The sequence below is a fragment of the Pinus tabuliformis genome, chromosome 5_2 (assembly GCF_031772625.1).
Source record: "Pinus tabuliformis cultivar Carrire ecotype Pingquan chromosome 5_2, CPIR1, whole genome shotgun sequence".
NCBI lineage: Eukaryota > Viridiplantae > Streptophyta > Pinopsida > Pinales > Pinaceae > Pinus > Pinus tabuliformis.
In genome coordinates, this window is record NC_142306.1 from 1,107,206,416 (window position 1) to 1,107,219,485 (window position 13,070).

A 13,070-nucleotide genomic window follows, 5' to 3' on the forward strand; every position below is an offset into this window, starting at 1 on the left:
GGTTCCGCTTGCAGTCTTCTATGAGCCCTAATGACCCTGTCAGGAAGAGATCATCCACATACAATACTAGGATGAGTGGCTCATCCGCTACCATCAAATAATAAAGGTTGGGATCTGCGTCACTCTTGACGAATCCCATCTGCTGCAAGTAGCTATCAATCTGACCATACCATGCCCTTGGAGCTTGCTTGAGTCTATATAGATATTTCTTCAATCTGCACACACGAGTGCGTCCCTTATGAGTCTCGAAGCCCTCTGGTTGTTCTATGTACACTTCTTCCTCTATCACACAATTCAAGAATGTTGTCTTGATGTCCATCTAATGAATATTCCACCCCATCTAAGCTGTTAGGGATATAAATAACTGGATAGAAGTGTATATGGCATCAGGGGCAAACATCTCCTCGTAATATATTCCTTTGTTTCCTCATAATATATACCTTCTTTTTGTGCATACCCCTTTGCCACAAATCTAGCCTTGTACTTTCCCACACTGTCTTCAACAACATACTTGATCTTGTAGATCCAATGAGAACCTACAACTAACCCTTCCTCAGGCCTTGGCACCACCTCCAAAACATCATTTGTCATGATAGAGTTGTACTTCTCTACCATGGCATCTACCTACACTTGATGTTGTGCTTCCTCCTGAAAGCTGGGAGGTTCTGCAACTTGAGCAAAAAATGTTTGGTACCTGTTAGGTTGTCTAAACGCTCTCTTGTTCGTCCTAGGAGCTCCTATGAACTCCTCTACATCTCTTAATGTTTTATGAACTTCTATTTTGGTTCAACCACTAGTGGTAGGAGGTTCAACCAACTCCTCCTCATCCTGCCTCTGTTGCTCCATCTGTTGTGATCTCATAGCCCCCCCTGGACCTCAGGAAATGCTAGTACTAGTTACTGTACTGGATCCTTGTGACTATCCCACTAGCAGTCCTACTGGCTACCCATGTGGTTGTACCTGTTATTGTACCAATGGAGCTTCAATTGGTTGATTCTGATCACCTGAAAATATCTCACGAGATCTCTTGAAAGCTCAGTCTTCCATGAAATTTACATCTCGTCTCACTACAATCTTCCTATTGCTAGGAATGTAGATCCTGTAGGAATTTGAGGTTTCACTATATCCAATGAGGAACCCTTTCTCTACAATTCTATCTAACTTAGTGTGCTTCTCATCTGGCACATGGCAATAAACAATGTTGTCAAGTATCCTGAAGTGACTAACTTCCGGCTTCTTCCCTATGAAGATCCCTTATGGCGTTTTCTTCCCCAATGCTCTATGAGGAGTCATGTTCTAAATATACACTATTGTATTACTACATCTGTCCATAGAAACTTGGGTAGATCCCGATCATATAACATTGCTTTTGCAACCCCAACTATAGTTTTGTTTTTCCGCTCCGCTACTCCATTATGCTATGGATTGCATGGAGTTATCTACTCTCTTCTGATGTTTTCCTTCTCACAAAAGTATGTGAAGTCTTTATCAATATACTCTCCACCATTATCTGAGCGAATTACCTTGATCTTCTTCCCTTGTCGCATTCTCCACGAGAGCTTTAAACTCTTTAAAATGATCAAATACCTTATCCTTGGTATTTAAGAAGTAGATCAAGGTTTTCCTAGAATGATCATGAATAAAGGTGACAAAATATTCGACACCACTGAGAGCTCTAGTGGACATCAAGCCACAAGGATATGAGTGTATAAGTCCTAACACACCATCTGCTTTGTTGTCACTTCTTGGGAATGTTGCCTTAGCATATTTCCCAAGCACGCACCCTCTGCACACATCATCATGTTCCATGCCAAGTTCTGGAACCCCTATTACTGTCTCTTTGAGCATTTTGAGTGCTCCATGATGTAAATGTCCCATTCTCCTATGCCATAGCTCATTCAGTTCCTTCCCACTACTACTATCACTACTTACCAGTGTCATTGTAGAATCAAACTGCACCTTATACAACCTGTTTCTTCAAACTCCAATATGTTTTACCCTCTTCCAGCTCAAGTTTTTGACAAACACCTTCTTCCCTACGAAGTGGAAATCATATCCCTTATTCTGTAGCTGGGATAGTAAAATTAGGTTCATACCCAATCTTGGCACATCCAATACATCTGTAGCAATGGTATTTTCTTTTGACTCCTTCTAAAAATCAATGGTACCCCTTCCCACTGGAGTACACTTTGTTTTCTTTCCCTTCCTAATCTGGAAGTCCATTTGCTTCTCATTGTAGCCAGATAAATATTCTCTAACCCCTGTCATGTGAGCTGACACTCCATTGTCTATATACCAGATAACTTGTGAAGCCGATCCTAATAAGCAAGCAAATTCATCCTCCAATCTGGAAGACAGCTCTAAAGCTGCCTAAATGTCAAAATGATTCATGGTTATACTGGAGAAATTACTGAAGACAATCTACATTATTCCTCTTCCACCCAACACCGATTTTTCTCTAGCAAACCGTTGCAAAAACATCTTGTGCCTAAACAAGGAATCTACTCAGTTAAAATAATTGAGTTGTTGCTTCCTCTGCCTACTAGAATCACTGAATTTGGCAAGTCAATTTTTTCTGCCAACATGCACTGAAAAACCGATTTTCCCAGCAATTTCGAACTACCTAGCTTAGTCTCTACACAACCCCCAGAAAAATTGTTATGCTACTCCCTCTGAACAATGAACTCTTATGTCTCCACTTCTGAGGTTCCCCACCTGATCAATCATGCTTTGATACCATGTGAAAATTTCATCTAGTACAACAACTGGAATTTTTTCTCTTAACTGAAAATTTAATTATGTAGTTTATTTGCTACGACAAACAATGAATAAAATCACAACTGCAATTTTCACCATAAATATTTTGTGGAAAATAAAATACTGAAAAATGAGAAATTATAACACACACACAAGAATTTTAACACTGTTATTTTTCAATAATTTTCCTCAAAAAAACCCAACTTGGGAAAACTAGAGCAACAAATAAGGGTTTTATTAGTATTCTTCAACAACAAATCTAAGTAAAATAATCTGGATGCTCTACTGGAAAAATTATTGTGAGGATTTTTCCTCACCCCACAAGTGATTTTTGTCCCCGTAACTGCCTCTCCATCCTCACATAAATCCTTCTGCGTCAACCTATGCACAGAGCTTGCACAGTCTCTGTTGTAGGTTCCCTTGGAAAATTCTAAAATCAACAACTTTGTCTGTCTCTAGCTCTGGCTCTGGAACTGATTCACTATCTCATCTGACCAAAAATCTCAGCCTCCAGCTGTTAAATCACTAGCTCCTCCAGCTAGATCGAACTATTGTGCTTCTATGCTTGCGCATTCCTTGCGGAGACCCTCTAGGAATTTTTCACTCCCTCTTACTACCTCTTCCGGAACTGAAAGACTTCCTCTGGAAATGTTGATGACCTCCTCTACCACCTGCTACCCACCCTCTGGCTTAATCTTCTCTGTTGGAACTCTATTGTTGAGAAAATCAAAGTACCTGGGCAACTAAATATCTGCACTGGTGTGTTCTCCATCTACCCATCGACTTATTCTTATAATATTATGTTGGACCACAAACGATCAATATTAAAAATTAATCAAAGGCCAAGATTATTTCCCAGTTGATCTGTGTGAATTTCTAGATGATTCTCATCTTATCTCAATTAATTCTGATTAATTAACAATTTTTCCTAAGTTTAGACTTAGGAAATATTTAAAAACAAGATTATAATATAATTGAGACACTTCTAGGTGGAATTTCCAGAAACTGTTTCTGGGTTATGGAGAACTCCTGCGTTTTAGCCTCTCCACAAAGCTCCGAGACTAGAAAACCTTCGATGCTACAAAAACTAACAAAATGGGCCCGGGGTTTCACCATTTGGTCAAGGGGTTCCTAACATAGTTCCAAGTGACAACTTGTTGAGCTAGTGACCCATGACTAGTCTTTTTGACCCCAATCAGAAGGTTTTAACCATATTTCCATGGCTTTTGGCTAGTGGGTGACTAGATCCATTTTCAAAGGGTATCTGGTTAGTGGGTGACTAGATCCATTTTCAAAGGGTATGTGGTTAGTGGGTGACTAGATCCCTTTGCATGGTGTTGATTGCATGATTCTTTCCACATGGTTTTGGTATATAACATGAAGGGGATGGATACATCAACATAGCTAACTCATTCAATAGTTTCTTCGGATGGAGAATTTTTTTCAACAAAATGTATATCTGAGGAAGTCAAGGTGAATACCTCTCTAGCTAAGAGGGAGTGTTGATTTTTGGTAGCTATAGTCAGTATTCAAGTCTGCCCTGAAAAAGGAAATCAAAAGAAAGAAATGTAGAATTTGAACTTTTTAATTTAATTTACCTCCAAAAGGGTTAGGTTAGCCCAACACTATGAAATGTGCCCCTTGGGAAAATCTAGACCACTATATAAAGACACATGAATTCCTCCATTTTGCAAGCAAATTCAAATCATCTCACATCTTTTGATGTTCTACTCACACGAGTGAAGGACATGAGAAGTCTTCTAAGGTTAACTAAGCTTTCTGAAGGAGAGTTTGACACGTGTTGACTAATATTTTCGGGGAAAAGTTTGACTGTACTTCTGGGCAGATTTGAACGAATTTCTATGGAGCTGGAAGAGGCTGAAACTTAGTCTTTTTGACCAAATCTAACCATGCAGGGGGCTAAAAAGATGTTATGTTTGACCAGGTTTGGTTGATTGGAATTTGTGGTCTGTTTGACCTAGCTTGACTGGGAAATCATATTGTACATTTTTTTTTGAATTGAACAATCTCTCCTAAGAAAAGATTGTTGGGTTTTCCCAAGGTAAAAATTTGTGTCTCTTGTGTTTGGATGTATCTTCATGATCCTATTGTCACTATTGTTTTACTGTTGAGATTTTCTATGTATAATTGTTTAATGATAAGATATATTAATTAAGAAATCATTAAAAAATAATTATCAAACTAGAAGATTCTGAAAAATCACCACAAAGAAGGTTATTTATGCAAAACATTTCAAGGAGCCAAGGGGATGATTTATTATTTGACCTTTATACACACCATCATTAAATACATGCTCTTTGCATCCCCCCAGGCCAATTTATATTAGGTACTCATATGCTCCAAATACATAACCAAATCGACCAGTCATACATGTTTTACCAGATATGCCATTTTCAAGAGGTTGATACTGAGGAGCACTTCATCTTTCGTTGTCCCCTCTACTACAAGATCTAAGTGTGGTTTCACTACACTTTTCAATAGTCACAGGCACTTTGTAGTTTATTCAAGTACCTTGACCAACATTGCCTAGCTCTTTACATGCAAGAAACCCTTGATATTCGATCCCATACTTTCAGGCTGCCCCCTAGGTCAAAATCTAGCTAGAGGATTATCTTCTTCTTCATGGTGCTCCCATCTACTAGGACCACCAAGAGAAAAATAATTAACAGCACACCCACCTACCCAAGACAAGTGGAATCTTGGTGAGGGGGATATCACCACATCGAATGTTGAGTGACCCCATCCACATCGTTGCTCTAGACCCCACAAAAACAACCAAGAGAGGCCTCCCAAGCCTTAACAACAAGTGAAATTGTCCAAACAATAACACTGTGTGCAATCTAAATTATCTTTTAGCTCCTCTTCCAAATAATGTTCTATTTGAAATTTTGGAAAATGTAGCTATGGTCAGTCTTCACAAATTCTATTGTACTTTATCATTATGTATTTATTGTAAAATTTAAAAATAAGAAAAAAGAAAAAAATATTTTGAAGCATGGGTTTTGTGCTCAATTTATTTATTTCTTAGGTCAAAGCTTCCATTGTAGGCTTCTAGGGTTTCTCTTGAGTCTTAAGAGTCATTCTCACATTTATGAGACCCTTCTTGGGCTTTTGTATCTTGTGGAGCTTCGGTTTAGTGTTGACCTTGATGATGATACCTAGATCCCTGTGAGGATTAGTGTCAAGGCACGGAGGCCTAGATGGTATCTATATGATACCAGGGTTGTAGCTTGATAGTACCTATAGATACAATTGCCTTGATGATACCTTAGTCCCTGTTGGGAGAATGCCTTGGCAGTTAGGGTATCCCTATAATTGAGTATATTGATACTCTTTTGTGAACATGTCAATTTGAGTTCATCCTTGTACCTATTTGTACAATTATGAATACCTCCCTAGTTAAAAGGGAGTGTTGAAAATGTAACTATGGTCGGTATTCATAATTGCTATTGTACTTTATCATTATGTATTTATGGTAAAATTGAAAAGAAGAAGAAAAAATATTTTGAAACATGGGTTTCATGCTCATTTTCTTTATTTATTAGGTCAAAGCCTCCATTGAAGGCTTATAGGGTTTCTCTCGGGTCTTAAGAGTCATTATCACATTTATGAGACCCTTCTTGGGGTTTTGTATCATGTAAAGAAAATTATTTTTGAGTCAAAACAATGATTTTTCACCTCCGCACCAAATCAGCCCTACGTAGATGAAGTTAGCCCAGATTGGGGCTATTCAACTCTCTGGAAGCAATATAAATAGAAGAAGAGCTTGACCGATTTGGCATCCAACCTCAACAAGTTCGATCTGTAGTGCAGGAAGAGAAAAAGAAGTGTGAAGTCAAGGAAAATAAGGTCAAATCAAAGGAAAGACAAAATTCGAAGTTTTGGGGCATCTTCTCTCACACGTGCGATATTTTTAGGGTTTCTGGGCAAGTTGCAAGGGCCGAAATTTCTGCAGTGACTACAGATCGAAAATTCTGAGTTGTAGGGGGGCGAAATACTAGATTAAAGAAATTTTAAAGGAAGTGACTGTCATTGAGTTTGACAATGTTTATCTACTTGGAAGGAGGGTTAAATCGGTGATTGGAGGAGGTCTTTGTCTTGGTAAAAAAGTCTTGGATTATCTCATTTTGACTTGGTTCAATTATAGAAGAAGAGTTTGACTAGGTTTTCCCTTAGAGAGGGATTTGTCCCTGGCTGAGTGCCTACATCTTGTGTCTCTTGTTCTTGTGATCTTCATGATTTGGTAATTTCTTGGTGAAAGATAACATAATAAAGAAGTAAAGAAGCCAACATAAATCACAAGTAGTTATCAAGAAAAGAGTAATCAAAACCTTAATAACTACATGCATTGATTTCTCAATAGCAACTTCCTACATTCCACCTTAGATGTTAGAAGAGTGGTTCCTAGTAGAGTCTAAATGGCTCACTTTTCGTATTCCCTATTATGGGTCCATTTGACCCAAATTTGTAGTTTGCTTTCAAAGCTCGACCTAGACCTTAGATTAGGGAAATACCTCATTTTCTTTTTCTTACTTTCTGCTTCTTTTATGCAGGAGTTGATTATGTGTTCCCTCTTAGTATTAATATGTGTACTAAGCAGTTTTAGTGACCTACTTTTGTGGTCATTTGTTGGATATTAGTAAAATTATCTTATCTTATCTGCATTGTTTTTTACTTCCTTCAACAACATAAGTTACAGTCCAAAATGAAAAAAAATTACTTCTTTGTGTTAGGATATTCTGAGACATATGAATGAATTAAGTATAACTTGGTCTAGTGTATAGTTAGGTAAAGTGTGTTTCTTTAGTATGTACTTTTTGTAACTTACAATCCAACGGTCACGATATGTTCTTGACATCAAGTGATCCAACGGTTCATTCTCTCCTCGATATTATCGACGGTTGATTCGTGGATTAACACCTGATTGGTCCATGATCTGTATTTAAAGAACATGGAGGGTTATTTGTCGGAGACCGTTCATGGTAGATTCTTATGTAAATTTTCTTTCTTTTACATTAATAAATTTTTCAAGTGGCCGCATTGGCTCAGGCCATGGACTGTTTCCTTCTTTGAGAGTTTTAACCATGTCAATATCATTGGTGTACTGCTCTGTGATCGGTTGTGAGCGATGTCATTTGGTGTTCAATATAAGGAACTTACCCTATAAATTCCTACATGGTACTAGAGCCATTCGAGGGTCGCATCCGTTGGTGATCCAAATCCGAAGCCGATACAACTGCATCGAACTTTCGTTTCCTAGATCTATTGTTTCTGACCTCTTTCGTGCCAAGAGGACCGCTCTATTGTGTTAGGAGCATCTGTTCCAGTTAGGAACCCCTTTCGTTTCAAGCGAAAAAGTTTCTGGTAGCCCTAACTACATCATTTTTTAAGATATGGAGGTAGACAATCTTTATTTGCAGTTATAGTTATTTCTCTCTTTGTTTATTTCGGTTTATATTCATCTATATTTTTTTATTAGCAGATCTATACCTTTCATTTCTGCGTATGCTCTTTGCCCCGCAACTCTATGCGATTTGGGAAAACTAGAAACAGAAAGAATGGATTTTTCTCATGCGTATTTTGTTTTCCGCCGTGCCTTAATGTGATCTCAGAAAATCAGAAACATTGAGGAAAATATTCAGTTTCCGGGGACTAACTCCAAGTCTAACTTTAAGCCATAAGGTTTGCATACTTTTGTTTGTTTGGTTGTTTTTTCTATTTTGTAGGCAAAATGGGGTTTTTCTAAGTAAGCAAGCATATATCGCATATTGGGTATCAAAATGGGGTTGATAGAGATGTATATTTCTCCAGACCTTAGATTCCATATCGAAGAAATTAATACCCCCGATGAAGCAATGAAAAAACTCAGTACTATTTTTGGAATTAAAAATGAAATTAGAGCCTATCAACTTGAAAATGAGTTGCTTACTTTGGACCCCAATAATTTTTCTTCCATTTTTTTTGTCCATGTTCAAGACCCTTAGAATTCTCTTGGAAAGTGTTAATGTTAAGAAGGAATATGATAGCCTTATCTATTCCATTCTTACTAAGTTAGGACCAACCTACTCTGTGTTTTTTTCCACTTTCCATTCTACTAGAGAAGCCTTTATTTCTCAAGGACAAGAGTACAAGCCCGCTTCTTTTGATGCCTTTTATGATTCTTTAATAAGAGAACAAGAAAAACTCTTACATCTTGGTCTTCTTAATACTGGAAACTCTTCTAAGAAAGGCTTAGCAACCTAGCAACAACCAAGTTCAAACAATCCTGAGAAGCAGCATCCTAAAAAGAATGGTCCTAAACCAAACAAGGGTCCTAAGCAATTTCGGTCTCAAAATGAAAAATCAACTCAACAAAATAATAAGGCAAATAAAAACAAAGGGATGAAGACTGATAGACATTGCAACTTTTGTAATCGTGATGGCCACTTAAAATCCAAATGTTAAGAATATGGAAGCTTTGGAAGCAACAATGAAGAAGCATAACATCCATTTGGAGCACTCTTCAACTTCAACTTCATCTTCAGGGATAACACTTTCTGCATGTGGTTGTCAAACATCTAGGTTTGGTTATGCACTAAATGTATTTTCTTCTACTCATTCTCATGAGTGGCTCATTGATTATGGAACTTCTTATCACCAATGTTTTAAAACTCCAAGGGTCGACTCCGACTCCACCAAGGGTCGACTCCGACTCCAAATCTGACTCGGCCAAGGGTTGACTCCGACTCGATATCGACTCGGCCGGCTTGATTTCAATGACTTGGTCATTGTAAAAAATACATTAAAATTTATTTTTTATAAAAACACATAATTTTAAATATTTTCATTCATGTTTCCAAACACACAGCATTAGAATATAGATAGAAGACAACATATTATCAAAGTAGGCTCATGAATATATCCATTATATCAAAATGGCACCCAGTGCACTGTCCAATACATACACGATGATGATATAGAGATCAAAACAAAAACATATAACCAAGGAGGCTATAAATGGCCTCTACAACAAAATTTTGTGACCAGTACTATTGGCTACTGCTAGAGTTGCCAACATCATCTGGCTCAGTGTTACTTGGGAGTGGGAGCAAAAGCAGGGAGCGAGAGCGAAAACGGGAGCGGGAGCGACATTTTTAGAAGCTCCCGGTTTGGGAGGGAATCCCGGAGGAGTTCGACAACCAATGTCACTAACATCAAGGTACATAGATGGATTGGTGCTCTTGATTAAATACGAGTTCCATAGCCTAATACATGACAAAATTCAATGGAAACATTGTAATCCCCCAATCCTAAAATCCTGAAAAACTGATAAGTTTGCTAGATTTTGAATGAAATCTAAAATTCTACTTTCTCCATATGAAATCCAATGAGGCCGGAACCACTCTCAAACATCCGAAGTCATTTCATGGTAATGTTAAAAATTTAAGTAAAAGGATGAAAATGAAGATTAAGGAGAATGTCACTTTTACTTTAAGAATTTAACATTAACATGAAATTTGAATAGCATATCAATACTAGGAGAGGGGAATGGACCCCAAAGACCAAAAAACCAATTAATAAAACCATTTGGAGTCCCCCACACTCAGAAAAAACATAAAGAAAAAATAAAAATAAAAATTGTATTTTTTGGGTTTACTGGCCGCATGAAGTGACCCAGCCGAGTTGATACGGACTCAGCCGAGTCAGTGTTAACTCGGCCAACTGAACAGGTTCGACGGCCGAGTCGCAAATTTTTTTACCAGCTCGGACCAACTCAACTGAGTCGGTTCCAAGCCGGCCGGCTTTTAAAACACTACTTATCACATGGCCAAAAACAAAGCCATGTTTTCTTCTTTAAATTATTGTAACGCCAAAAATACATATGTTGGTGATGATAGATCTCTTGGTGTTGTAGGGACTGTAACTATTCATCTAGACAATGGCCAATTTAATGATGTATTATGTGTTCCTACCTTATCCTGCAATATTCTATCTGTATATCATATAACTCATTTAGGTGAAGGTAAAATCGTAGAATTTTCACCTTATGATGTTGTAATTAAGGACCTAAGAGATCCTAGACAAATTTTAGCTACTAGCATTGCTGATGATTCTACAAGGTTGTATAAGTTTGACAATTTTGGGTCAGCAACTCTTCCCTCAGTATTTGCTGCTCATAATGATGGATTGAACAAACTTTGGCATGCACAATTTGGTCACTTAAACTATTTCTCCCTTCAAAATCTATGTCAAGAAAATATGGTGACAGGTCTTCCTATGGTATCTTGCAGAGATGGCGTTTTTTCCGGATGTGTACTTGGAAAACATCATCATGATAGTTTTGAAAAACGCGCCTTTTGGCACGCCTCAACCCCCTTACAACTTGTGCATAGCGATTTATGTGGTCCACTTCCAGTTGTTTCATTCTCTGGTTACAAGTATTTCTTAACTTTCATTGATGATTTCTCCAGACACACTTGGGTATACTTCTTAAAACTCAAGAGTGAAGTCTTTAACATATTCTTGGTCTTTAAGGTCTTTGTTCAGAAACAATCTAGACATCAAATTCTTAAGCTAATATCTGATAATGGCAGAGAATATGTTAACAACAAATTCATCACCTTTTTCACTGAGTATGAAATTCAGTTGCAACATACTATTCCATATACTCCACAGCAAAATGGTGTAGCTGAAAGGAAGAATCACACCTTAAAGGAAATGTCTAATTGTATGCTTCAATCTAAAGGACTTGGTCTTAATTTTTGGGCAGAAGCAATTAACTGTGCAAATTACATACTGAATCGTACTCCTACTAAGGTTTTAAAGAATATCACTCCAAAAGAAGCATGGAGCTCAAATAAGCCAGATGTAAGTAACTTTCGTGTTTTTGGAAGTGAATCATGGGCCCATATTCCAAATGAGAAACATAAAGCCTTAGAACCTAAGAGTGAAAAATGTATTTTTGTTGGATATTCTGAAGATGTCAAAGGATATAGACTTCTTCAACCTAACTCCAAAAATATAATCATTAGAAGAGATGTAAAGTTTGATGAAAATATATCCGCCTACAAGCCTAGTTTGGCGGATGTGTCACCTCTCTCTATCTCTTCCACTTCTGAAAATATTTCTTCTTCAGATGATGATAGCGAGGATGACAATCCTCCCCCACCTTCTCAGGATCTTCCTTCATCTCCTCAACTTCCAAAATGGGTCTGCGCTACTCGAGATGCAGCAGGTGCTATTGTCGATGATCCTACAGATCGACATTGTACCCATTCTAAATTCAATAGAGCCTTTTCTTTACTGGCTCAAGTTTCAGCAAATTATTGTTAAGATATTCCGACACGTAGGAAGTAATATGGTATAACTTGGTTTAGTGTATAGTTAGGTAAAGTGTGTTTCTTTAGTATGTACTTTTTGTGACTTACAATCTAACGGTCATGATATGTTCTTGACATGAAGTGATCTGATAGTTCATTCTCTCCTCGATATTACCGACACTTGATTCATGGCTTTACACCCGATTGGTCCATGATATCTATTTAAATAACATGGAGGGTCATTTGTCAGAGACCATTCATGAGAGAAGCTTATGTAAATTTTCTTTCTTTTACATTAATAAATTTTCTGAAGTGGTCACGTTGGCTCAGGTCGTGGACTGTTTCTCTCTTGAGGGTTTTAACCATGTCAAGAATACTAGTGTACTACTTTGTGAGCGGTGTCCTTTGGTGTTATATCTAAGGAACTTACCTTGTAAATTCATACATGGTATTAAAGCTATTCGAGGGCCACATTAGCTGGTGATCCAAATCCAAAGCCGGTACAACTGCATCCGGCTGTCGTTTCCTATATCTATTGTTTATGACTGCTTTCGGGCCGAGAGGACTGCTATATTGTGTTAGTAGCATCTATTCCAGTGAGGAACCCTTTTCGTTTCACGTGAAAAGGTTTCCGGTAGCCCTAGCTACGTCATTTTTAAGATCTAGAGGCATATAGTCTTTATTTGCAGTTATAGTTATTTATCTCTCTATTTATTTCAATTTATAGTCCTTTTTTCTTATTACCATATCTATACCTTTGATTTTTGCGTATGGTCTTTGCCCCGCGACTCTGTGCGATCCAGAAATAGAAAGAAAATATTTTTCTCATGTGTATGCTCTTTTCCGCTATACGCCGTACTGTGATCTCAGAAAATCAAAAACATTGAGGAAAATATTTAGTTTCTGGGCAAATCTAAGTTGGAGACGTAAGACTTGAATACTTTTTCTTGTTCGTTTGGTTTGTGTGGTTTTTCTTGTTTTGTATTCAAAAAG